Source organism: Salmo salar, chromosome ssa21 (assembly GCF_905237065.1).
Source record: "Salmo salar chromosome ssa21, Ssal_v3.1, whole genome shotgun sequence".
Lineage (NCBI taxonomy): Eukaryota > Metazoa > Chordata > Actinopteri > Salmoniformes > Salmonidae > Salmo > Salmo salar.
Window position 1 is genome coordinate 11,915,578 of NC_059462.1, and position 24,697 is coordinate 11,940,274.

The following is a 24,697-nucleotide window of genomic DNA, read 5'->3' on the forward strand; positions in this document are numbered from 1 at the left end:
CGGCATAGTTTCCTCATAAAGTCAAGCATTCCTAAACATTGATTTGTAGGAACCTAAACTCAAATGCGGGCGGGTTGCCTGTTTTGCATGTTATTTTGACATTAATACGTGTCACATATCAGTTTTCAAACAATGTAAAAAAATATATATACACTGCTCAAAAAAATAAAGGGAACACTTAAACAACACAATGTAACTCCAAGTCAATCACACTTCTGTGAAATCAAACTGTCCACTTAGGAAGCAACACTGATTGACAATACATTTCACATGCTGTTGTGCAAATGGAATAGACAACAGGTGGAAATGATAGGCAATTAGCAAGACACCCCCAATAAAGGAGTGGTTCTGCAGGTGGGGACCACAGACAACTTCTCAGTTCCTATGCTTCCTGGCTGATGTTTTGGTCACTTTTGAATGCTGGCGGTGCTTTCACTCTAGTGGTAGCATGAGACGGAGTCTACAACCCACACAAGTGGCTCAGGTAGTGCAGCTCATCCAGGATGGCACATCAATGCGAGCTATGGCAAGAAGGTTTGCTGTGTCTGTCAGCGTAGTGTCCAGAGCATGGAGGCGCAGGCACGTGGAGGCCCGTCATACAGGCACGTGGAGGCCACACACACTACTGAGCCTCATTTTGACTTCTTTTAAGGACATTCCATCAAAGTTGGATCAGCCTGTAGTGTGGTTTTCCACTTTAATTTTGAGTGTGACTCCAAATCCAGACCTCCATGGGTTGATAAATTGGATTTCCATTGATTATTTTTGTGTGATTTTGTTGTCAGCACATTCAACTATGTAAAGAAAAAAGTATTTAATAAGATTATTTCTTTCATTCAGATCTAGGATGTGTTGTTTAAGTGTTCCCTTTATTTTTTTGAGCAGTATATATATTTTATATATATATATTTGTTTTTTTTACATTGTTTGAAAACTGATATGTGACACGTATTAATGTCAAAATAACAATAACAATATTTTTATATTTTATTTGAATGGGCAAGAAGGTATGGTAGGGCGGGCCGGAAGGTACATAAGGGTGGACCAGGCCCCTTAAGGCCCGCCTATAACGCAGGCCCTGCTCCAACAAGTTCACTATTTTTCAAAAACTGTGAATCCATGGCACTATTTAGGATGCGACAAAGCTATAACATATAAATGACCCGACGCATTATAGTTTGAGTGCTCTATCAGCCCCGACCCTACCTGCTGAGCTACCATTCAGGTCTAACTTTGTAAGTAGGTGTCCAGTAGAGATCGGTGTTTGAAAGCAATTTGGTGTCGAAGGATGCACCGGAACCAAGGCGAAATCAGTGGGATCTCACATTTTCGAGTATAGGCAGAGAGGAAGAAGCAAATCGAGAGGGCTTACTCCTTCCAACATTGGCCCACGTTAAGGAGATCATTAATTATTAAGCAAGCGAGGAGTTTTTGTATGGGGGCAATGAGTGAGTGTCGAATTTAGTCAAGATAAAAATGAATCGCTATTTTGATGCATGAGGCTTATTTGATCTAATAGAAGTTTCATAATGCTTAGGTTGTTAAGAGTGTACTGATATAATTGTGATGCAGGTGACAGCCCAGCAATTGAGAACAAACACTTTAGAAGTTATTGAAATTCTAAACCGTCAATGCATATTCATGGCTTAGGATCTCAACCAGCGTTGAATAAAGGCGGTTGACAACACCCCTCATCTAAAATTCAAATAACGAGATGTATCCACTAATCCAAAGCAAGGAATGGGCAGGAGCTTGAAAGTTAATTTTACCTGCTACATTAGGTTAACAACCTGCTATTCCGGTCTGTGGACAACGGACCCCAAGTGTTAGGGTGGAGACACAAGCGTCTCGTCATTATATCCAGTATCTCTGCTGATTTATAAAATACCTATCCAGGCATTGTAAGATCTGGCATGTGTCAGCAACGCCTGGTCAAAGGAACGCGCCTTATGGCCACATTCACTTGCTAGTTGGAACTAGGATATTCTGAAACGTCCGACTGGCTAACAGATTGAAAGCAGCAGGTGTATAACTACAACCAATTAGCAAATCGAACATTTCCGAGTTTCCTAGTTCAGACTAGGACTTGAATGTGGCAAATGGTGCTTCCAGGACAACTGGGAACTCTGAAAAAAACACGGTCAAATCATGACGTCAGTAATCTTCATGTCGGAAAGATGGAGCTCTAGAAAGAGGCCTGAGTTCATAAGTTGGATGACTGTTTAAATAGATTTTTTTTCCCTGTCAATTTTTTGTTTTTGTTACTGAGTTCCCGGTTGTTTTGAAACCACTAAAGTCAGAAGTCGGAGATTTCCCGAGTTCCCAGTTGTTTTGAAAGCGCAATAGTTCTGCCCTACAGCAAGCTTGCTATCGGTGTTTAGAAGTGGGACATCAACAAATGTAATCTTTGACACAGTAGCCTGCGCACAGTAGCCTACACAACCGCAATGATGTGATACATGGAAAATGTTATCAACATGAAAGCATGTTAATAAGATACGTGCATTTACATGCAAAGTTTTCCCACAGTGTGAGTGATTTCACTACACAATCATTCTGAGTTTCCGCAACGTCCTCAAGTTCATTTCGATGCCAGTTGTTCAATGCACCTTCCTCTACAGTGATGTCTCCACGAATCTCTACACTCACTGGCAAGAACTGACAGAAATTCGGACCAATTACATGTGCGCTTTCGATACGCCTACTTTCTTTCGATAAGATTTGGCATGGGTCCTCAGATCCTCAAAAGGTTCTACAGCTGCACCATCGAGAGCATCCTGATGGGTTGCATCACTACCTGGTATGGCAACTGCTCTGCCTTTGATCGCATGCACTACAGAGGGTAGTGCGTACGGACCAGTACTTCACTGGGGCCAAACTTCCTGCATCCAGGACCTCTATACCAGGCGGTGTCAGAGGAAGGCCCTAAAAATTGTCAAAGACTCCAGCCACCCTTGTCATAGACTGTTCTCTCTGCTACAGCACGGCAAGCGGTGCCGGAGCGACAAGTCTAGGTCCAAGAGGCTTCTAAACAGCTTCTACCCCCAAGCCATTTAGACTCCTGAACATCTAATCAAATGCCTACCCAGACTATTTGCATTAGCCCCCCACCTCCCTTTACGCTGTTGCTACTCTCTGTTATTATCTATGCATAGTCACTTTAATAACTCTCCCTACATGTACATATTACCTCAATTTCCTTGACTAACCGGTGCATTGAATCTGTACCGGTACCCCTTGTATATAGCCTCGCTATTGTTATTTTACTGCTGATCTTTAATTATTTGTTACTTCTATTTCTTATTTTTTTATGTATTTTTCTTAAAACTGCGTTGTTGGTTAAGGGCTTGTAAGTAAGCATTTCACTCTAAGGTCTACATCAGTTGTATTCGGTGCATGTGACAAATAAAAGTTGATTTGATTTGACACCCCTATTTCTTTCGACATAGCCAATCTGCAACCACCATTTTGGGCTGTAGTTACCCCACTTCCAGAGAGGATCAGACCAGACAGGAAGAGGCGAAGTGAGAGGATTTACTCCGCCCAAAATCTTTCCATGAAAATAAGCCCACATGAAGTGAGGAATTTTTGTATGGAGGTTAATGACCGAGTCGAATTTGATCAACAAAAAATGTAATTGCACATTTTCGATGTGAGGCTTATTTGATCGAAGATTGGTTGTTACAAATCAATCAATCAAATGTATTTATAAAGCCCTTTTTACATCAGCAGATGTCATAAAGTGCTACACAGAAACCCAGCCTAAAACCCCAAACAGCAAGCAATGCAGATGTTTAAGCATGGCGGCTAGGAAAAACTCACTAGAAAGGCGGGAACCTAGGAAGAAACATAGAGGGGAACCAGGCTCTGAGGTGTGGCCAGTCCTCTTCTGATAATAAGTGTACATGGCCATTAAGGCCAGATTGTCTTTTCAAGATTTTCAAATGTTCATAGATGACCAGCAGGATCATATAATAATCACAGTGGTTGAGGGTACCTCAGGAGTAAATGTCAGTTGGCTTTTCATAGCCGAGCATTCAGAAGTCAAGACAGCAGGTGCGGTAGAGAGAGAGGGAGGGAGGTTGTCGAAACGGCAGGTCCGGGACAAGGTAGCACCGGTGAACAGGTGCAGGGATCCATAGCCGCAGGCAGAACAGTTGAAACTGGAGCAGAAGCACAACCAGGTGGACTGGGGACAGCCAGAAGTAATCAGGCCAGGTAGTCCTGAGGCATGGTCTTAGGGCTCAGGTCCTCTGGGAGGGGAGGGAGAGAGAATTAGAGGGAGCATACTTAAATTCACACAGGACACCAGATAAGACAGGAGAATTACACCATATATAACAGACTGACTCTAGCCCATGCCAATATATCCTCCAAACACCGGCTTCGAGGGCATTATCACTTTTATACAACGGGTTACCAACATATTCAAATAATGATTGACATATTTTAATTAAAAAATATATTTGTAAGAATTTATTCGTACAATTTCATCCTTCCATGAGATATAGTCCCGACACAAATCTAAGGTTGCTACACAAATTGGCTGGTCGTTCCTTCTATCAGTTTGGTAGCCAGAGGCCCGACCCAGTCGTTAAGTCTTTTTGCTCTGTATCTATGGACAAGACCCAGTCGTACGTTCTAAATGTTCCATTGCCATACTGACTGGCAATGTTCTTATCCCTTGCTTGCTAGCTAGCCAACTATGGCTAACCTTTCACGCACGTCAAACAGTGTAGCCAGAATAACATAAAAGTAGCTGCATTTGCATTTGTTTAAGCTGTTTTCTAGTGACATTTATTTGGTACATCCATAACAATTAGCTAATGATGCACGATTTTGCCTGGCATAGAAAATGTGCTCTCTCGACACTGTTGTTCAGAGGAGCTAGCCAACAACACAGCTAACACAATCACTTCAAACTGAAGCTGAAAAGACTGCAAACTAGCTGCATTTTGTTTCATTTTACCTATTTTCTATTGACATTTCTTTGTACATATTCATAAAAATGATGCCAGCTGATTCATGATTTCGACTGGCTGAGAAAAGCTGTCTGTCTGCCTGTATGTCTCGTCCCGACAGTTCATCACTATGGGACAGCAGGAGATCGAATTTCAATATTGAATCAATGTTTCAAATGTTGGGGAGAGACAGAGAGCAAAGTTTATACAAATCTCTGCTGTTGAAAATCAAATGCTAGTCTAAAATAAATTTGAGATAATGTCTAGATGCTTTTCATAGTGGATATTAAATTTATAAATTGCTGGGCTGATGAGACAGTGGATTGCGCAGTCAGATGGAACATAGCAAATAGGCATTTCAACATTATAGCTTTAGCCGGTGGTAACTTGTGGAATAGGCACCGACTGGAATGCGGTTTTAACCAATCAGCATTCAGGATTAGACCCACCCATTGTATAAATGGCCAATTTACCACAGTTTAGGGCTGTTCTTATGCACGATGCAATATACCACAACCCCCAAAGGTGACTTCTTGTTACTATAAACTGGTTACTGTTGGGTTGCGTCAATTCGAATCTGGTATCAGAACAAAATAGTCAGCACAGAGTAACTTCTGATTTCTTTGTACTTTAATTAATGCAAACACTTGAATGGTAAATATGATGTTTGTATATACGGGCTCACTGCACCACCACGCAGGGCAAAACAGAGAACTGCTCGACCCATCCTTTGTTCTCCCTTATATACTCTGACAGAGATAGTTCCCGCTCACTGCTGGCCTGTCAGAGGGAGGATGAGCATGGTTTAAACTTACTCATCCTATCGCTGGCGTGCAGGCTGGTCCCAGCCTCGTGACGCACTTCCTGTACACTCTGAGGCCGTTATTGTATTTCAGTATCAAGTGGTTTCTTATGTGACTCTAGTTTGAGAAACAGCCTTCTGCATGCCTCAACAGTTTTACCCCCTATTTAGCCACACAAGCATGTAGCTTAACAAAACAATAGAACATATTGATACATGTGCTGATGTAAAAAGATAATTATTCCTCACATTACCAACGTAATTAGAACAGTAAAACATTTTTTTTGTTGGTCATACCCATGGTATATGGTCTGATATACCATGGCTTTCAGCCAATCAGCATGGCTCAAACCACCCAGTTTATAAAACCCATTTTCGCATGGACATTGCCATTGAGGGCTTCCATTTTAAAGTATCCAACTGGGTGGGGATTCCTATGAGGTGGGAGTAATCAGCCAATGAAGAAGAAAATGGACTAATTTAAAATGGCTGCCCAAGTTGTCACAGACACTATAGAGTACCACACTAAGAGTCATAATACCCCAAGGAAACAGTTCCAATTGAATTTCCACCATTTATTTTTCCCATGGGGGATTTTAGAAAAACTTAAAATTAGGGCTGTATTTCTTGTAAGCTTACCCTGGTGTTACATTTTGATAAACGTGTAAATCTTTCCAGGACAAGGTGACTTTTATCAATATATTTGCCTGTACTTACCCCCAAAAATGTAATACTAATTAGCTGCTAAAGTGGCTATCATAAAGAACTACAAATTCCATGATGATCTGGACGAGACTGCTGAATCGAGGCAAAGGTAAGAATCTCTGGATTAACTATCTAATGTTAGCTAAATATAGTAATGAATAAATAGGCTACATTTCTTTAAATGGGCAATTATGTTAACTGTCTTGTGCAAGTTTTACACTGACAAAATACCTGTTAGCAAAGGTATCAGCTAGAGATGACGTGCAGGAGCTTGCAGGGATTTCTAGTTTTGCATGATGTCTACTTTGACGCTAATTGGCACTTTCGAGTCTGAGAGTAAATAGAGCTGAATATATTCTTAAGTCACCTTGTCCTAGAAAGATTTACACAGTTATCAAAAAGTAATGTCAGGGTAAACCCAAATGAAACACATCCCTTGGGGAAAATGAACGTTGGAAAAATTATTGGAACCATTTCCCAGTTTGACTGCTAGGTTTTATGGGTATTATGACACGTCCACTGAGGGGCTCTATAATGGCACAGATAAAGATGTGTCCTCTATTTCTAACATGCTGACCACACCGCCCGTGTCGCAAAATAAATGTACACATACACTACCGTTCAAAAGTTTGGGGTCACTTAGAAATGTCCTTGTTTTTGAAATAAAAGCACATGTTTTGTCTATTAAAATAACATCAAATTGATCAGAAATACAGTCCAGACATTGTTAATGTTGTAAATGACTATTGTAGCTGGAAACTGCATATTTTTGTTTTAATGGAATATCTACATAGGCGTACAGAGGCCCATTATCAGCAACCATCACTCCTGTGTTCCAACGGCACGTTGTGTTAGCTAATCCAAGTTTATCATTTTAAAATGCTAATTGATCATTAGAAAACCCTTTTGCAATTATGTTAGCACAGCTGAAAACTGTTTTTCTGATTAAAGAAGCAATGAAACAATAAAACTGGCCTTCTTCAGACTAGTTGAGTATCTCAAGCATCAGCATTTGTGGGTTCAATTACAGCCTCAAAATGGTAAGAAACAAAGACCTTTCTTCTGAAACTCATCAGTCTATTCTTGTTCTGAGAAATGAAGGCTATTCCATGCGAGAAATTGGCAAGAAACTGAAGATCTCGTACAACGCTGTGTAGTACTCCCTTCACAGAACAGCGCAAACTGGTTCTAACCAGAATAGAAAGAGGAGTGGGAGGCCCCGGTGCACAACTGAGCAAGAGGACAAGTACATTGGAGTGTCTAGTTTGAGAAACAGACGCCTCACAAGTCCTTAACTGACAGCTTCATTAAATAGTACCAGCAAAACACCAGTCTCAACGTCAACAGTGAAGAGGCGACTCCGGGATGCTGACCTTCTAGGCAGAGTTGCAAAGAAAAAGCCATATCTCAGACTGGCCAATAAAAAGAAAAGATTATGATGGGCAAAAGAACATAGACACTGGACAGAGGAAGATTGGAAAAATGTGTTATGGACAGACAAATCTATGTTTTAGGTATTCGGATCACAAAGAAGAACATTCATGAGACGCATTAAAAATGAAAAGATGCTGGAGGAGTACTTGATGCCATTTGTCAAGCATGGTGGAGGCAATGTGATGGTCTGGGGAGCTTTGGTGGCGGTAGAGTGGGATATTTGTACAGGGTAAAAGGGATCTTGAAGAAGGAAGGCTATCACTCCATTTTGCCATGCCATACCCTGTGGACAGCGCTTAATTGGAGCTAATTTCCTCCTACAACAGGACAATGACCCAAAGCACAACTCCAAACTATGCAAGAACTATTTAGGGAAGAAGCAGTCAGTTGGTATTCTGTCTATAATGGAGTTGCCAGCACACTCAACGGATCTCAACCCTTTGAGCTGTTGTGGGAGCAGCTTGACTGTATGGTACGTAAGAAGTGCCCATCAAGCCAATCCAACTTGTGGGAGATGCTTCAGGAAGCACGGGGTGAAATCTCTTCAGATTACCTCAACAAATTGACAACTAGAATGCCAAAGCTCTGCAAGGCTGTAATTGCTGCAAATGGAGGATTCTTTGAAGTTTGAAGGACACAATTATTATTTCAATTAAAAATCATTATTCATTTTGCAACTAATTTCATGTATGTTTTCATGGAAAACAAGGACATTTCTAAGTGACCCTAAACTTTTGAACGGTAGTGTACATGTTATTTAATCATTGCATCCACACTGCTCGCGAGCGTCTGCGTAGCCATGCGCTAAAATAGAACTTGGTTCTATTTGTGACGTTTGCGTGCTGCAAGTGCCGCCTCTCCCATCTCATTGGTTTTAGGAGCATATACCCACGTGGGTGATTGAAAGATGAACTGAGGTCCACACTCCAGTCCAGTTGGTGGTGGTAATGGACCTTAAAGTTGGTTGCGGAAATTTACGGAAAGCCACAGGCACACTGCAACATTCAGACATCATTTACAAACGAAGCATCTGTGTTTAGTGAGTCTGCCAGATCAGAGGCAGTAGGGATGACCAGGGATGTTTGGTTGATAAGTGTGTGAATTGGACTATTTTCCTGTCCTGTTCAGCATTCAAAATGTAACGAGTACTTTTGGATGTCAAGGAAAATGTATGGAGTAAAAAGTACATAATTTTCTTAAGGAATGTAGTGAAGCAAAAGTAGTCAAAAATATAAATAGTAAAGTACAGATACCCCCAAAAAACTACTTAAGTAGTACTTTAAAGTATTTTTACTTAAGTACTTTACACCACTAGCTGTAGGCTATTCAAATAAGGTAAGGGGGGCTGGCTGTAAACAGGGTATACCCCACTTGGGTTCTCTGAGCTTGATTTAACCTACTGTGCGGGAGACGTGAACCCGTAGCTGTCTGCTGTCAGAAGAGTTTGCAGCAGACTGTTGTAATGGTGCTTCAATGCTCCAGATTCCATGCATGATTACAGTAGTCAATGGACGTGTTCGAGTGGATCACTTTTATCAAGTCGGTCACCGCCTTTCAAAGTGTGTTGCATTCATGTCAACTACATGAACTTGACAAAGTCATGTCATCAAAGGTCAGTTTCTGCAGTTGCTCTTCACCAACTTCATCCAGCAGCCATCACCTGCATTGTGGGAGGCTCTATTGTCAACCAATCATTAGGGTGTTTTTGTTTGTGACCAAAGATGTTACTGAAACAGGAGCTAATTTGCCTCAATTCATGTGCACAGTGAATAAGTAAATGTGACTGAGGCTCTCTCTCACTAATTGATCGTATAATGTACACACATGACGTGTTTCTCAAAATGCATACAACTGTGCTCCGAGCACGCACGGGAGGTTCGGAATATGAGTCCAAATCAAAGTATGTGAAACGGAGCACGGAGCACTTCTCGAATGCGTACTGCGTTTGTACAGATTTTGAAGCATGCATTGATGCAAGCTTCAACAGAAAGTATGCAAAGAAATATGAAGCAACCACGTAAAAAACGATGCAAATTTTCTTCAAATCAATGGCGGCCAAAAGAAGCCAAGATGGCGACTTGAGCATACGCTTTTTACTGAGCAGTGTACCAAACTTCAGAAAGATTGTTAAAAAACAAGTTTTCAATAATTCCTATTATTGTTTTTATTTGCTCAAGATATAAGAACTTCCCTGTGACTGGAATGATAAGTGGATCATTTATTTTGGCATTGCCATGCGAAATCGTAACAAAAAGAGTAAGGAAGAAGCTAGCCATATGGAAAGCTGCTAGGGAGAACACGTTCCTTCAGAGCCATGGTCTGCGTTTCACCAAGCATCTCAGCCCGGGGGACATAGAAAGGAGGAACAAGTTGTGGCCAACGATCAAGAAAGTACAAAATGAGGGGAAGGCTGCATACTTCGTCGGAGGATGAGTCTTCATCAACAGTTCAGAAATCCATATTCCTCCCTTTTCTCATTTTCCTTGGACTGACTAACTAACAAGCCTCGGGTGACTATTTTTCAGACAACTCGGGTACCTCAATCATTTCTTAGTTTTTTCTTGCATGACCAGGCCAGGAGAAGGCCTATTTTGTTTACAAACCCACAAAGAAGACAACGTTGGATTTATTTATTTTGTATGCATACAGTAACCAAGATAGTGTTTTAAAGGGGCATACAGGTCTGTTTTTGACTTACTTTACACTGTTATTTTTCTAATGATTTATTAATACTTATTTCCAAGCGAGAAAGGTCTTAGGAGTGTGTGTGTAAAAAATATATATGATTTTGTTTTTTGTACTCTTGATTTTTATGATCACTTCATATGCACTTAACCCCTGTGCGGCCTCCGTCCCGCATCCAGCGAAAAATCCTATCCCCATTAGCATAACAAAATTGAATAAATCATTTTTTTCAATTTTTTTTTCAAATTATATCGTTTTATAGATACACCTCTCCTGAATCGAACCACGTTGTCCGATTTAAAAAAGGCTTTACAGCAAAAGCAAAACATTATATTATGTTAGAGGAGTATATCGTAAAAGTAGCCACATAGCCATTTTCCGACCAACCACATGCATCACAAATAACCAAAAAACAGCTAAATGCAGCACTGACCTTTGACAATCTTCATCAGATGACACACCTAGGACATCATGTTACACAATACATGCATTCCTTTGTTCGATAAAGTTCATATTTATATATAAAAACAGCATTTTACATCGGTGCGTAACGTTGACTAACTATTTTCCCTCAAATGCATCCGATGAAACACCGCTACAATTTACTAAATTACTATTCGAAAACATTTTTAAAATGTAATATTGTCATTCTAAGATTTATAGATGAATATCTCTTGAAAGCACCTGTAATGCCAGATTTAAAAATAACTTTACTGGGTAATCACACTTTGCGATAAAAGGGGATGCGATACTCAGAACAATAGGCTAGCAATACAGGTCAGCGCCATCTTGGAACAATCGCATATCAAATCTAGTCTTGTATACTATTGTCAATAATCCCTTACCTTTGATTATCTTCATCCTTAGGCACTTCCAGGAATCCCAGGTCCACAACAAATGTATTTTCGTTCGAAAAAGTTCATCCTTTATGTTCCATTAGCTTGTTGTTGTTAGCGCGTTCTGAAGGCTGCACCAAAAGTTCCGACGTGCGGGGGCTACTCTTTCAACAAAATGCATTTTTTTCTTATTTAGGTTCGTTCAAACATGTCAAACGTTGTATAACATAAATATTTAGGGCCTTTTTCAACCAGAGCTCCAATAAGATTCAAGGGGGACGATTGCATTGTCTTTATAAATGTTTCGAAAGGGGAGGGTAGCCAGGGCGCTGGCGTCATAATGGTGATGGCCCTCTCCGTGTGACCACGTTCCACAGCGTGTCATTCTGTCAGTTTTCACAGTAGGAGACTCAAATCACTTTGTAAAGACTGGGGACATCTAGTGGAAGCAATAGGAAGTGCTCAATGAACCATAGCTCACGGTGTGATTAATAGGCAACGTGATGAAGTTGAGTCCGCAATTCAGAATTCCACTTCCTGTTTCGATCTGTCTCGGGGTTTTGACTGCCATATGAGTTCTGTTATACTCAGACACCATTCAAACAGTTTTATAAACTTTAGGGTGTTTTCTATCCCCAAGTATTAATTATATGCATATCCTAGCTTCTGAGTTTGAGTAGTAGGCCGTTTAAAATGGGCACAATTTTTTTTCAAAATGCGCTGTGGCGCCCCCTATCCTAGGCGACCGTCAAGATTAAAATAGTAGATACCCCATTATTTTTACATATATATTACATTTGTATTTATCAGAATAGTCCCTGATTACACTAAAAAAGGTTTTTAATTCTCTCATACTGCAGAGAACACTTGGTTTGGTCCTGAACATAATTTTCTGTTGAGTTGAATTTCAAGAGCCGAATAAAAACTAGCTCAGAGAGTTAATGGTATAAGCTATTGTCACTTTAAGTTGACTTAAATGGTGCATATCTCGGGTTCCTTATAGCTTATGTTCACTGCTCCTACGATTTTGACTCTTCCTACAGTTTATACTTTAATATTATCTTTGTTTTGTCTTTCACTATTTTCTCTTAATCCTAGGGGGTTACGAAACAGTGGGAAGCACAAGGCCTTGTTTTTATTTGCCAAACAACTTCTAACAGATCTTAGTTTTTTTCAAGAGTCTCACTCAATTTCTGCTGATGCCAACTTCTGGAAGTCACCCTGGGGAAACGATATTTGGGTTTGCCATGGCTCTGAACGCTCCGCTGGGGTCAGTACAATGAAAAATACCTTCGGTGGTAATATTCTACACTCAGACTGTGACATTGCGCTCATTACTGTAAACTTCTACGGGTACAACACCAAACATGAGAATAATGAGTTGCTTGAATCTGTAGAGAAACATATACTTCATTGGTTATCTAAATTTCCCAATTTGTTATTATTGATAGGAGGGGATTTTAATATTACTATAGATAATTCAACTGATAGATGGCCCCCAGGCAGGCCAAACAATCAGAATTTGGGTTTAATACTTTTTATGGAAAAGTTTGTCTTACTGATACAGTGAGGGATAAAAGTATTTGATCCCCTGCTGATTTTGTACGTTTGCCCACTGACAAAGAAATGATCAGTCTATAATTTTAATGATAGGTTTATTTGAACAGTGAGAGACAGAATAACAACAACCAAAAATCCAGAAAAATGCATGTCAAAAATGTTATAAATTGATTTGCATTTTAATAAGGGAAATAAGTATTTGACCCCATCTCAATCATAAAGATTTCTGGCTCCCAGGTGTCTTTTATACAGGTAACGAGCTGAAGGGAGTGCTCCTAATCTCAGCTTGTTACCTGTATAAAAAACACCTGTCCACAGAAGCAATCAATCAATCAGATTCCAAACTCTCCACCATGGCCAAGACCAAAGAGCTCTCCAAGGATGTCAGGGACAAGATTGTAGACCTACACAAGGCTGGAATGGGCTACAAGACCATTGCCAAGCAGCTTGGTGAGAAGGTGACAACAGTTGGTGCAATTATTCGCAAATGGAAGAAACACAAAAGAACTGTCAATCTCCCTCGGCCTGGGGCTCCATGCAAGATCTCACCTCGTGGAGTTGCAATGATCATGAGAACGGTGAGGAATCAGCCCAGAACTACACAGGAGGATCTTGTCAATGATCTCAAGGCAGCTGGAACCATAGTCACCAAGAAAACAATTGCTAACACACTACGCCGTGAAGGACTGAAATCCTGCAGCGCCCACAAGGTCCCCCTGCTCAAGAAAAAACATATACATGCCCGTTTGAAGTTTGCCAATGAACATCTGAATGATTCAGAGGACAACTGGGTGAAAGTGTTGTGGTCAGATGAGACCAAAATGGAGCTCTTTGACATCAACTCAACTCGCTGTGTTTGGAGGAGGAGGAATGCTGCCTATGACCCCAAGAACACCATCCCCACAGTCAAACATGGAGGTGGAAACATTATGCTTTGGGGGTGTTTTTCTGCTAAGGGGACAGGACAACTTCACCGCATCAAAGGGACGATGGACGGGGCCATGTACCGTCAAATCTTGGGTGAGAACCTCCTTCCCTCAGCATTGAAAATGGGTCGTGGATGGGTATTCCAGCATGACAATGACCCAAAACACACGGCCAAGGCAACAAAGGAGTGGCTCAAGAAGAAGCACATTAAGGTCCTGGAGTGGCCTAGCCAGTCTCCAGACCTTAATCCCATCGAAAATCTGTGGAGGGAGCTGAAGGTTTGAGTTGCCAAACGTCAGCCTCGAAACCTTAATGACTTGGAGAAGATCTACAAAGAGGAGTGGGACAAAATCCCTCCTGAGATGTGTGCAAACCTGGTGGCCAACTACAAGAAATGTCTGACCTCTGTGATTGCCAACAAGGGTTTTGCCACCAAGTACTAAGTCATGTTTTGCAGAGCGGTCAAATACTTATTTCCCTCATTAAAATGCAAATCATTTTAATACATTTTTGACATGCATTTTTCTGGATTTTTTTGTTGTTATTCTGTCTCTCACTGTTCAAATAAATCTACCATTAAAATTATAGACTGATAATTTCTTTGTCAGTGGGCAAACGTACAAAATCAGTAGGGGATCAAATACTTTTTTCCCTCACTGTATATGGAGCGAGAGGTTGCCGGGCAACAGATAATTCACTTGGAGTAATAAAATAGGTTACAGACAGTCCAGAATAGATTTTTGGCTTATATCGAAATGTATTGATAGTGATAGTGTTAAGACAAAAATTTGTACTACTCCCCTCACAGACCATAGGGACATTTACATTGATGTCAACATTTTTACCCCTGATACTAACCTTGGTAGAGCATCCTACTGGAAGCGAAATAGCTCCTTATTAAATAATGATATAGTTAAGTTTGAGGTTAAAGGTCTGCTCTCACACTTTTGGGAAAGAGCTTGTGAAGAAAAAATCGTATTGCAAGAACTGGGAGGTCTTTAAATTTCAATTGGCCAAATACCTTCGAAAATATGGTCGTAATCTGGCTATGACCAGAAGAGCTGAGGGTGAAAAGGTGATCATTAAGATAACTTCCCTTTCTCAGAGTTCGCCAGCCAGCCTCTCAGGGGAAGAGGACATGGAACTGATTGAGTTACAAAATAAACCGGATAAAATATATAGATTAAAAGCAGAAGGTGCCTTTATTAGATCTAGAAAAAATGGCTTGAGTAGGTAAAACGGAATTCATCCTATTTCTTTAGACTTGAGAAATGTCACTCTACAAATAACACTATCCATAAGTTAAACATTGATGGTGTTATTACAGATGACCGAAAATGTATCACTAACTACTGTAGCAATTTTTACAGGAAATTGTTTGGCTCTACGTACTCTCAGGAATCCACAGATGTTTTTTGACTCACTGAATAATGTTCACCTTATCAGTGATCTAGAATTTAAACAGTGTGATGAACCCATCATAGTTGAAGAGATTATCGAGTCTATCAAACATCTAATGAACAGTAAATCCCCAGGTATTGATGGAATTATCGTGGAATTTTACAAGTTCTTTTCTGAACCGATCACCACCGATCCGCCACCAAATTTCACAGTGGGTGCGAGACACTGTGGCTTGTAGGCCTCTCCAGATCTCGCACCCACTGTGAAATTTGGTGGAAGATCGGTGATGATCTGGGTGTGCTTCAGCAAGGCTGGAATCAGACAGATTTGTCTTTGTGAAGGATGCATGAATCAAGCCACATACATGGTTGTCCTGGAAGAAAACGTGCTTCCTTCTGCTCTGACAATGTTCCCCAACTCTGAGGATTGGTTTTTCCAGCAGGACAATCAAGGTGTGGATGGAGGTCCACCAGATCAAGACCCTGTCATGGACAGCCCAATCTCCAGACCTGAACCCCATTGAAAACCTCTGGAATGTGATCAAGAGGAAGATGGATGGTCACAAGCCATGAAACAAAGCCGAGGTGCTTGAATTGCACCAGGAGTGGCATAAAGTCACCCAACATCAATGTGAAAGACTGGTGGAGAGCATGCCAAGACTCATGAAAGCTGTGATTGAAAATCAGGGTTTTTCCACCAAATATTGATTTCTGAACTCTTCCTAAGTTAAAACATTAGTATTGTGTTGTTTAAAAATGAATATGAACTTATTTTCTTTGCATTATTCGAGGTCTGACAACACTGCATCTTTTTAGTTATTTTGGCCAGTTGTCATTTTCTGAATGTTAATTTTACCCAAACACATACCTATAAATAGTAAAACCAGAGAAACAGATCATTTTGCAGTGGTCTCTTCATTTTTTACAGAGCTGTATATCTAGCTGATTATTATGAAGTAAAATGTTTGCTTTGTGTTTATCTTGTTTCGTCATTATTGTTGCTATTGTCCTGGCTGGAAGAAGGGTCATTGAATGGGCATATGCATTGTGGACAGTAGGGGGAGTGCAAGTGCTTCTCAAATGTAATATTTTATGCCTTCTCCACACTCTTCCTCACAAGAACATACTCAAGAGAAACTCCTCGGAGAATGCACTTGAAGCACGGTAGTAAGCATATTGAGAAACACCCATGATTTTGGTTGTGTATGTGTGATATTGGTGTTGGAGAAGTTTTTTCAACATTATAAAGAAAACCTTTTATAAACAATGGCAACACTGCTATGTTGATCTGATCCTTGCTGTTGGAAAACTACATAGGTGTCTGACTTCACTCTTCGACTTTCGTTTACAGTCAGCCGCTTTAGCCTTACCCCTCAAGCACGCCCGATATCTTGACATTGCATTAGTCAAGCCACTTAGTCTTCCAACTGCAAATGATATGTTTCTCCAAAGTGACTAACAATAACCTAGCCAATTAACAATAATTGGTGGACTTTCTTTTCCGTACTGCAATGCAAGGCAGAATTAAACAGCATTTTTAGTTAGTCAAGCCTTATCTACCTCACCTCTTACATTGTAAAATGTACGTTGCCAATGTAAAAGAGGTCAATAGGTCCAAGTTTACACTGTCCACAGTTCATTGCCACATTTAATCTCTGTAAATAAATGTACATCTTTCTTGTGTTCTCTTTAAGGTCTAAGGACAAGTGGTAAGCACTTGCAATTGATTGATCTGTGATCAATTGAGCTTTGAGACAGTTAGCTAGCTACATGTTTCATCGTAGAAATGGGAATCGCACAAGGAGACTGATATTGTGATTAGCAAAGGAGCCGGTGGGAAAGCCTTCTGTGCTGGTGGAGACATCAGAGGTAAACAACAGACTGTTGAGATCCACAAACACACACACAGGATCTTGATTTGTGCTGAATGTCTCATCTACATTTTCAAACGGGCGTCTTATCTCTGTGCTTTACTGAGGGCATTTTGTGATATAATTTCCTCCTAGCTGTGACTGAAGCGAGGAAGGTAGGAGATCCCCTTGGTAAGGACACCTTCCGTGAAGAATACATCCTGAACAATACTATTGGTACGTGTCCCAATCACACATCTTCCATGATTATGTAAGAGAGGGGAGAGTTTTACAACAAACAGTATGCCTGTGTATTACATAATGTTTGGTTTTCATTATGAACCTACAAGGACAGACCATACTGTACATACATTCTCTCTGATGAGACCAGTTATGTTTTGTATCTTAGGAGCACCTGTTTCCCTAGTTTGGCTATCGGTGACTTTTTCTACAACACTTGCTTTGACTTACATTTTATTTCATATTTTAAGGAACATGTCAGAAACCATATGTGGCCCTTATTGATGGGATAACAATGGGAGGGGTGAGTATAAAAATATGTTTTTTTGCCCAGACCTCCGAGCATACAGATAGATGACGTTGCAAGTTATTGCTGTGGTGCATGTTTTGACCACCAGATGGCGACATGAGAGGGCATGATTAGCATGATTTCCTTGGATCAGAGGAGCAGAGATGGATTGTGGTCCTGGCGGTCATGCTGTCACTGTAGCTTGTCTCAGTAATCTCCCTTGAAGGAAAAAAGGTTAAATGAAAATAAAAACAGGTAGGAGGGAAGGGCCTCTAAACACAAACATGGTTTGCCAAAACCCAACAAGATGGCAGATAAGTAGCCAGCAGCGGTGCATGGGTAAAATCACTGTGGTAGCCCCCCCCCGTCCCGCACACACCAAATTGCATTGTTTGCTCTTTAACCTGTTACATCAACCTCCACTATTCCAGCACCATTTCAACATAATCAAATCACCTCTGCTTAGTCTAATACAGTGACAACTAAAAGATACCAAAAACAATTTAGTCTAATCAACGTAAACTAAATATGATGTGGCTGTCCATGGTTCTGATTTCTGTGTGTATGTGTGTGCGCACGTTCGTGCAAGTACGAAAACATGTTGACTCACCCTACACCAATGCCATCCTCCTCTCTTTCATGTTGACAAAACGATCACTCTGTCATACAGTACATGCTTGTATTTTTTTGTTGTCCTAGAATACCTGGCTAAAATGCTTGCTCGCTAGCCTAACTTCCATTCATGGGCAACATTATTTAGTTAACATTAGCCTTCTACATCTGGCTACATATTGAACTTCCATCCTCTTTCTCCTGTGAGATACATTCAGCTTCTTGCAAATTGAAGAAAATGTATGAAACATAGAGAGATGAAAGATAAATCATTGTGTTTTTTTATTGGGATTTTTTGGGGAAACCGTTGACCACTATGAATACACACCACTGAAGGTAGCCAGTTGGGTCACAAACTAGAATGGGTATTTGAATATGTTGTCATTTTGTGAATATCATGTCCCTTTTCGTGTGCAGAAATACTACATTTGGAATGTTTAGCCTTTGAGTCATCACCAGTGACCCAATTTCAGGTTCTTTGAAATGACTAATGTTCCAAAAACAAGGACTGATTTTGCCTTTGGTGGAAAACATTTGTACTATACGTGCATTAGACTACCGTCCACAGCAGTATGAAAATGCTTTCATTTGCAAAGTTATGGGTCTGATATGGAGGAAATACTGATGGCCTTTTGTTGTTTTGATGTATTGCCCCTCATTCACTCTCAAGGAAGTACTTGTGTATTTCATTCACTTCAAACAGAATTTACTCTGAAGGTTTTGATCATAGTTAAACTTTACACAACTCATTTACACAAAGGCCTCTCTGTCTAGAGTATAATTTGTCCCTATGAGTTCACACACTGTTCACGTCCTATGATGACACCCTTTTATAGCTTACAATAAAATGTGTCAGTTCGCCCTATAATTGACAGACCTTCTTGCAGATGGCAGCCATGTGCTTAACATCCTGTAGTCCCGACCAGCTCCCTTTTATTGTGAATTGATACCTAGGTGGGCTCTCATTGGTCGCGATGAGAAGTGACATAGACCAGAGCATGTTGCTGCCACTGTTTTTCCCATCCTCCTGTCAGACTTGCCCAGTATGTGAATTGATACCTTGTTGTCCTGCAGATGGTTAGAAGCGGAGAGACACTAGCTACAGTTACTCAGACAGTAGACATATCGAGAGCTGCTGCCGAAGACAGTCAATACAACCATGAAGAGCGCACCATCATACATTGTGATAGGAATGTGTGGAAGTGTTATATCTGACACAGTAGAAGCCAAGCCATGATTTAATAAGAGTAACCTACATTGTTTTGAAATAAAGGGTTATAGAATATCTCACTTATACTTACACATTTCGATCCACTCAGATCCTTGTGCAGTCATTCTATGTTAGCGATGTATTATTCTGCCCAGTCCATAATGAGAAGTAATACGTGGCATGTGTATGCTGGATGAGACACTGTGGCAATAGTTTCACCCAGCTGTCAGACTGTCAGCTGTGTGTCCCCTCCCTTCCTCTTCCGGGTGCCCGCCAAGGTCACTGAGCACAGACGAGCTGCGTGTGTGTCCATCAGGTTCAATGTGTTTGTGTGTTTTTGTCGGTATCCCCCTGGCAGGGTGGAGTCACAGAGAGGTGTGAGTGATTTAGATCGAGTGCACACACAGCACACAAAGACATGTCCATTTCTTATGGCGTATGGGTTTGACTCAGTCAGGCTACATTCAGAGAAATGTTCTTGTATGGGGTGGCCTAGTGGTTAGAGCGTTGGGCCAGTAACCGAAAGGTTGCTAGACCGAATCCCCGAGCTGACAAGGTAAAAATCTGTTGTTCTGCCCCTGAACAAGGCAGTTCAGGGGCACTGTTCCTAGGCCGTCATTGTAAATAAGAATTTGTTCTTAACTGGCTTGCCTAGTTAAAAAAAAATAAAAAAATAGGGTCACGGAGAGCTGTTCTGGATGACTGTGCGGTAATGCTCTCGGTAGCTGATGTGAGCTAGACCTTTAAACAGGTCAACATTCACAAAGCTGCAGGGCCAGACAGATTACCAGGACGTGTACTCAAAGCATGCACGGACCAACTGGCAAGTGTCTTCACTAACATTTTCAACCTCTCCCTGACCGAGTCTGTAATACCTACATGTTTCAAGCAGACCACCATAGTCCCTGTGCCCACACTGGCAGTGTGGTGCCAAGACAACAACCTCTCCCTCAATGTGAGCAAGACAAAGGAGCTGATTGTGGACTACAGGAAAAGGCGGGCCGAACAGGCCCTCATTAACATCGACTGGGCTGTAGTGGAGCGGGTCGAGAGTTTCAAGTTCCTTGGTATCCACTTCACCAACAAACTATCATGGTCCAAACACATCAAGACAGTCATGAAGAGGGCACGACAAAACCTTTTCCCCCTCAGGAGACTGAAAAGATTTGGCATAGGTCCCCAGATCCTCAAAAGGTTTTACAGCTGCACCATCGAGAGCATCCTGACTGGTTGCATCACCGCCTGGTATGGCAACTGCCCGGCATCTGACCGAAGGTGCTACAGGCGTACAGCCCAGTACATCACTGGGGCCAAGCTTCCTGCCATCCAGGACCTATATAATAGGCAGTGTCAGAGGAAAGCCCATAAAATTGTCAGAGACTCCAGTCACCCAAGTCATAGACTGTTTTCTCTGCTACCGCACGGCAAGCGGTACCGGACTGCCAAGTCTAGGACCAAAAGGCTCCTTAACAGCTTCTACCTCCAAGCCATAAGACTGCAGAACAATTAATCAAATGGCCACCGGACTATTTACATTGACACCCCCCCTGCATTTGCTTTGTACACTGCTGCTACTCACTGTTTATTATATATGCATAGTCACTTCACCCCTACCTACAGGCGCAAATTACCTCGACTAACCTGTATATATAGCCTCGTTATTGTTACGTATTGTGTAACTTTTAAAAAATATATATTTTTTACTTTAGTTTATTTGGTAAATATTTTCTTAACTCTTCTTGAAGTGCACTGTTGGTTAAGGGCTTGTAAGTAAGCATTTCACACTATGGTCTACACTTGTTGTATTCGGTGTATGTGACAAATAAAGTTTGATTTGACTTACCTTACTTAATTACTCACCAGTAAGGGGCAATATAGCCTACTACCTGGGGGCCTCCTGAGAATCTCAAGAGTCATCTAAAGTATGTTTTACACGAAACATCTTTATCACTATTGTTTATACATTTGGGCTTCAAGTTTGTTCTCTGCATTTTCCATAGGGGGAAAGTGTGGATGTCTTTGCGATAGACAACTGGGAAAAATCATAAATTCAGTGGTTGGATGGTGAAAGCAAGTGTTATGGAAGTATTTTACCCCTGTCCAATCAGAACTATCTCCCCTGAGTGAGGGCTTGATTTATTGGCCTGTCCGTTTTTTTATGGTGTGCCCATATCCTGGTCTGACACTGAAAACAATGACGAGCCTACCTGTTGGCCTGATCAAACACGACAGAGCCACTGGGCTATATTGACACAATTTCTAAACATGTTTTTTCAATCACCCTGACACATTTTTTCAGATGTAAGTTGTATATTTTTCTAGAAAATATTTCAGAGACAGTCATGTATGCATTAGTGAATCAATCATACAATCAATTTGACTTCGGTAAAAACAATCTAACTGTCACGACTTCCTCTCCTTGTTCGGGTGGCGTTCGGCGGTCGACGTCACCGGCCTTCTAGCCTTTGCTGATCCACTTTTCATTTTCCATTTGTTTTGTCTTTGTTTTACACACCTGGTTTCAATTCCCCAATTACATGTTCATTATTTAACCCTCTGTTTTCCCCATGGTTTTTGTGCGTGATTGTTTTATGTATGTTCGGTCTGTTATTGTCGGCTCGGTATTACAACATGTTATTGGAATATTTGAGTAAAGTTACTTGTGTTACTCATCTCTGCTGTCCTGCACCTGACTCCTCTGCACCAGCTACACCCAGACCACTACACTAACTGCATAACATAATGGCAGTCTGTCACACCCTGATCTGTTTCACCTGTCCTTGTGATTGTCTCCACCCCCCTCTAGGTGTCGCCCATCGTCCCCATTATCCCCTGTGTATTTATACCTGTGTTCTCTGTTTGTCCGTTGCCAGTTCGACATGTTTGTCAAGTCAACAAGCGTTTTTGTTATCAGCTCCTGCTATTCCCAGTCTCTCTTTTTCTCGCCCTCCTGGTTTTGACCCTTGCCTGTCCTGACTCTGAGCACGCCTGCCTGACCACTCTGCCTGCCCCTGAGCCTGCCTATTGTCCGGTACCTTTGCCCCACCTCAGGTTTACTGACCCCTGTCTGCCTTGACCTGTCTATTGCCTGCCCCTGTTGGAATATTAAACCATTGTCATTTCAACGTGTCTGTATCTGGGTCTTACCTTGATTCCTGATAGTATGAACTGGCCATGACTGACCCAGCAGATCCGGGCCAGCTGTGCAACGCCATCTCCACCCAGAAGCCACCATCGGTAGTTATGAGGAATTGCTTTGTGGCCTTGTGGAGGGGGACAAAACATTGGCTGAATGCCATGATCGGGCATTGGACAGTTTGCTGGAGCAATTCCACGGGTTGTCTGGGAGACCGCCTACCACGGTGGTAATCCCACAGCTCCTCAGCGACTCAGCTGCTAGCAGCGCCGTCTCATCGGTCACTCCACCTTATCGGGAGCCCCACTTATCTCCTCCAGAATGCTTCAATGGAGAGCCGAGCACCTGTCAGGCTCAGTGTGCCCTCGTCTTTGAGCTTCAGCCCTCCTCCTTCCCCTCGGATCATGCCAAGATAGCCTACCTCATCACGCTGATGGGCTCTCGCCTGGGCTCTCACCTGGGCTACTGCCATGTGGGAACAACAACCAGTCTGGAGGGGTTCGTGGGAGAAGTGAGAAAGGTTTTTGATGCCCCGTTCTAAGGGCGAGAGGCCGCCCGGGAAGCTAATCCAGCTTCGGCAGGACTCCCGCAGTGTAGCTGATTATGCGATGGATTTCCATACATTGGCAGCAGGGAGTGCTTGGAATCAAGTGGCACTGTTCCATATATTCCTGCACGGCGTCTCAGAGGATGTCAAGGACAAGATTGCAGCCCAGGCATTACCAACGGAGCTCGATTCCCTCATCGCTTGACCATCTGTATCGATGAGCGACTATGGGAATGATGGAGGGAGAGGAAATTGAATTTCGCTCGCACGCCCAGGGATCCCACCTTGCCTCCAAGTCATCCCGGAAGCTGCCGACTGCCTTGTTGCCGAGAGAACCCGAGGCTTTCCGACCTGCCCCGAGGGCTGCCAAAGATGGCCGAGTCACCTCCTCTTCCTGAGCCTATGCCTCTAGGCAGAGCTGGGCTATCGCCAGCGGAACGGCAATACAGGATTGACACGAAGGGTTGTCTGTATTGCGGGACTCTTGGTCATTTCGTGTTTCACCTGTCCTTGTGATTGTCCTTTAAAAAAACAGGCTCTCCGGTAGGAGCGCGTACTCTGGTGGGCCATATGGATAACGTTCCTGGTTCCCCTGCTCGCACCCCTTTTCATTCCATTCTGCTGTTGGGAAGACCAGTCAAAATCTCTCCGGGTTCTCATCGACTCTGGTGCCGACGAGAGCTTTTTGGACGCTACCCTGGTGTCCGAGCTGAACATCCTCACTCAGCCCCTCTCCATTCCCATGGACGTTAGAGCGCTGGACGGGCGCTCTATAGGCCAAGTCACCCAAAACACCACTCCCATCAACCTGTGTGTGTCAGGGAACCACAGCGAGGCTAACCAGTTCCTGCTCATCAATTCCCCTCTGATTCCCATGGTATTGGGATTGTCCTGGCTCCAGCAACACAATCCCCTCATTAACTGGTCTCCTGGTGCCATCATTTGCTGGAGCCCGTTCTGCCATGTCCATTGCCTGACGTCAGCACAACCTGCCGCAGGACGTCTTCCCGGGGGCTCGGAAGGTGCCCCGGATCTCTCCACCATTCCCGCGGAGAACCAGGACCTCCGGGAGGTGTTCAGCAAGGCCCGGGCCACTTCGCTCCTACCGCACCGACCGTATGACTATGGATTGACCTTCTCCCTAGCACGACTCCGCCCAGGGACGACTGTACTCTCTGTCGGGACCAGAGACCAAGGCAATGGAGACCTACATTGGGGACTCCCTTGCTGCAGGATTCATCCGTCCTTCTTCTCCCGCAGGTTCGTCTTTTCTACCTAGATGACATCCTCCCGTTCCACCCAAGAACATGTGCTCCACGTCCGACAAGTTCTCCAACGCCTCCTGGAGAACCAGCTGTTTGTAAAAGCAGAGAATTGCGGGTTCCATTGTCCCACCATCCCTTTTTTTGGTTTCATCATTTCCGCAGGGAGTGTGCAAATATATCCTGAGAATGTGAGAGATTGGCCCCAGCCTACTTCCTGGGTGCAGCTGCAACACTTCCT

General features: G+C 42.4%; 2 long non-coding RNA genes across 2 annotated transcripts in view; one reads left to right on the plus strand and one right to left on the minus strand.

Annotated features, from left to right (window-relative positions):
• Positions 1 to 17,013: 17,013 nt before the first annotated feature.
• The window catches only part of LOC106581732 (uncharacterized), a 60,104-nt gene continuing 52,420 nt past the window's right edge, over positions 17,014 to 24,697 (plus strand). The window contains exons 1-3 of the long non-coding RNA XR_006761214.1: positions 17,014 to 17,179; positions 17,317 to 17,397; positions 17,652 to 17,704. This is a non-coding gene — a long non-coding RNA (uncharacterized lncRNA). The remainder of the gene's footprint in view (positions 17,180 to 17,316; positions 17,398 to 17,651; positions 17,705 to 24,697) is intronic.
• Positions 17,571 to 19,869, minus strand: LOC123729571 (uncharacterized). Its single transcript, XR_006761215.1, has 3 exons — positions 19,603 to 19,869; positions 19,179 to 19,369; positions 17,571 to 17,908 (listed from the first exon to the last, which is right to left on the minus strand). It is a non-coding gene; the product is annotated as an uncharacterized lncRNA (long non-coding RNA).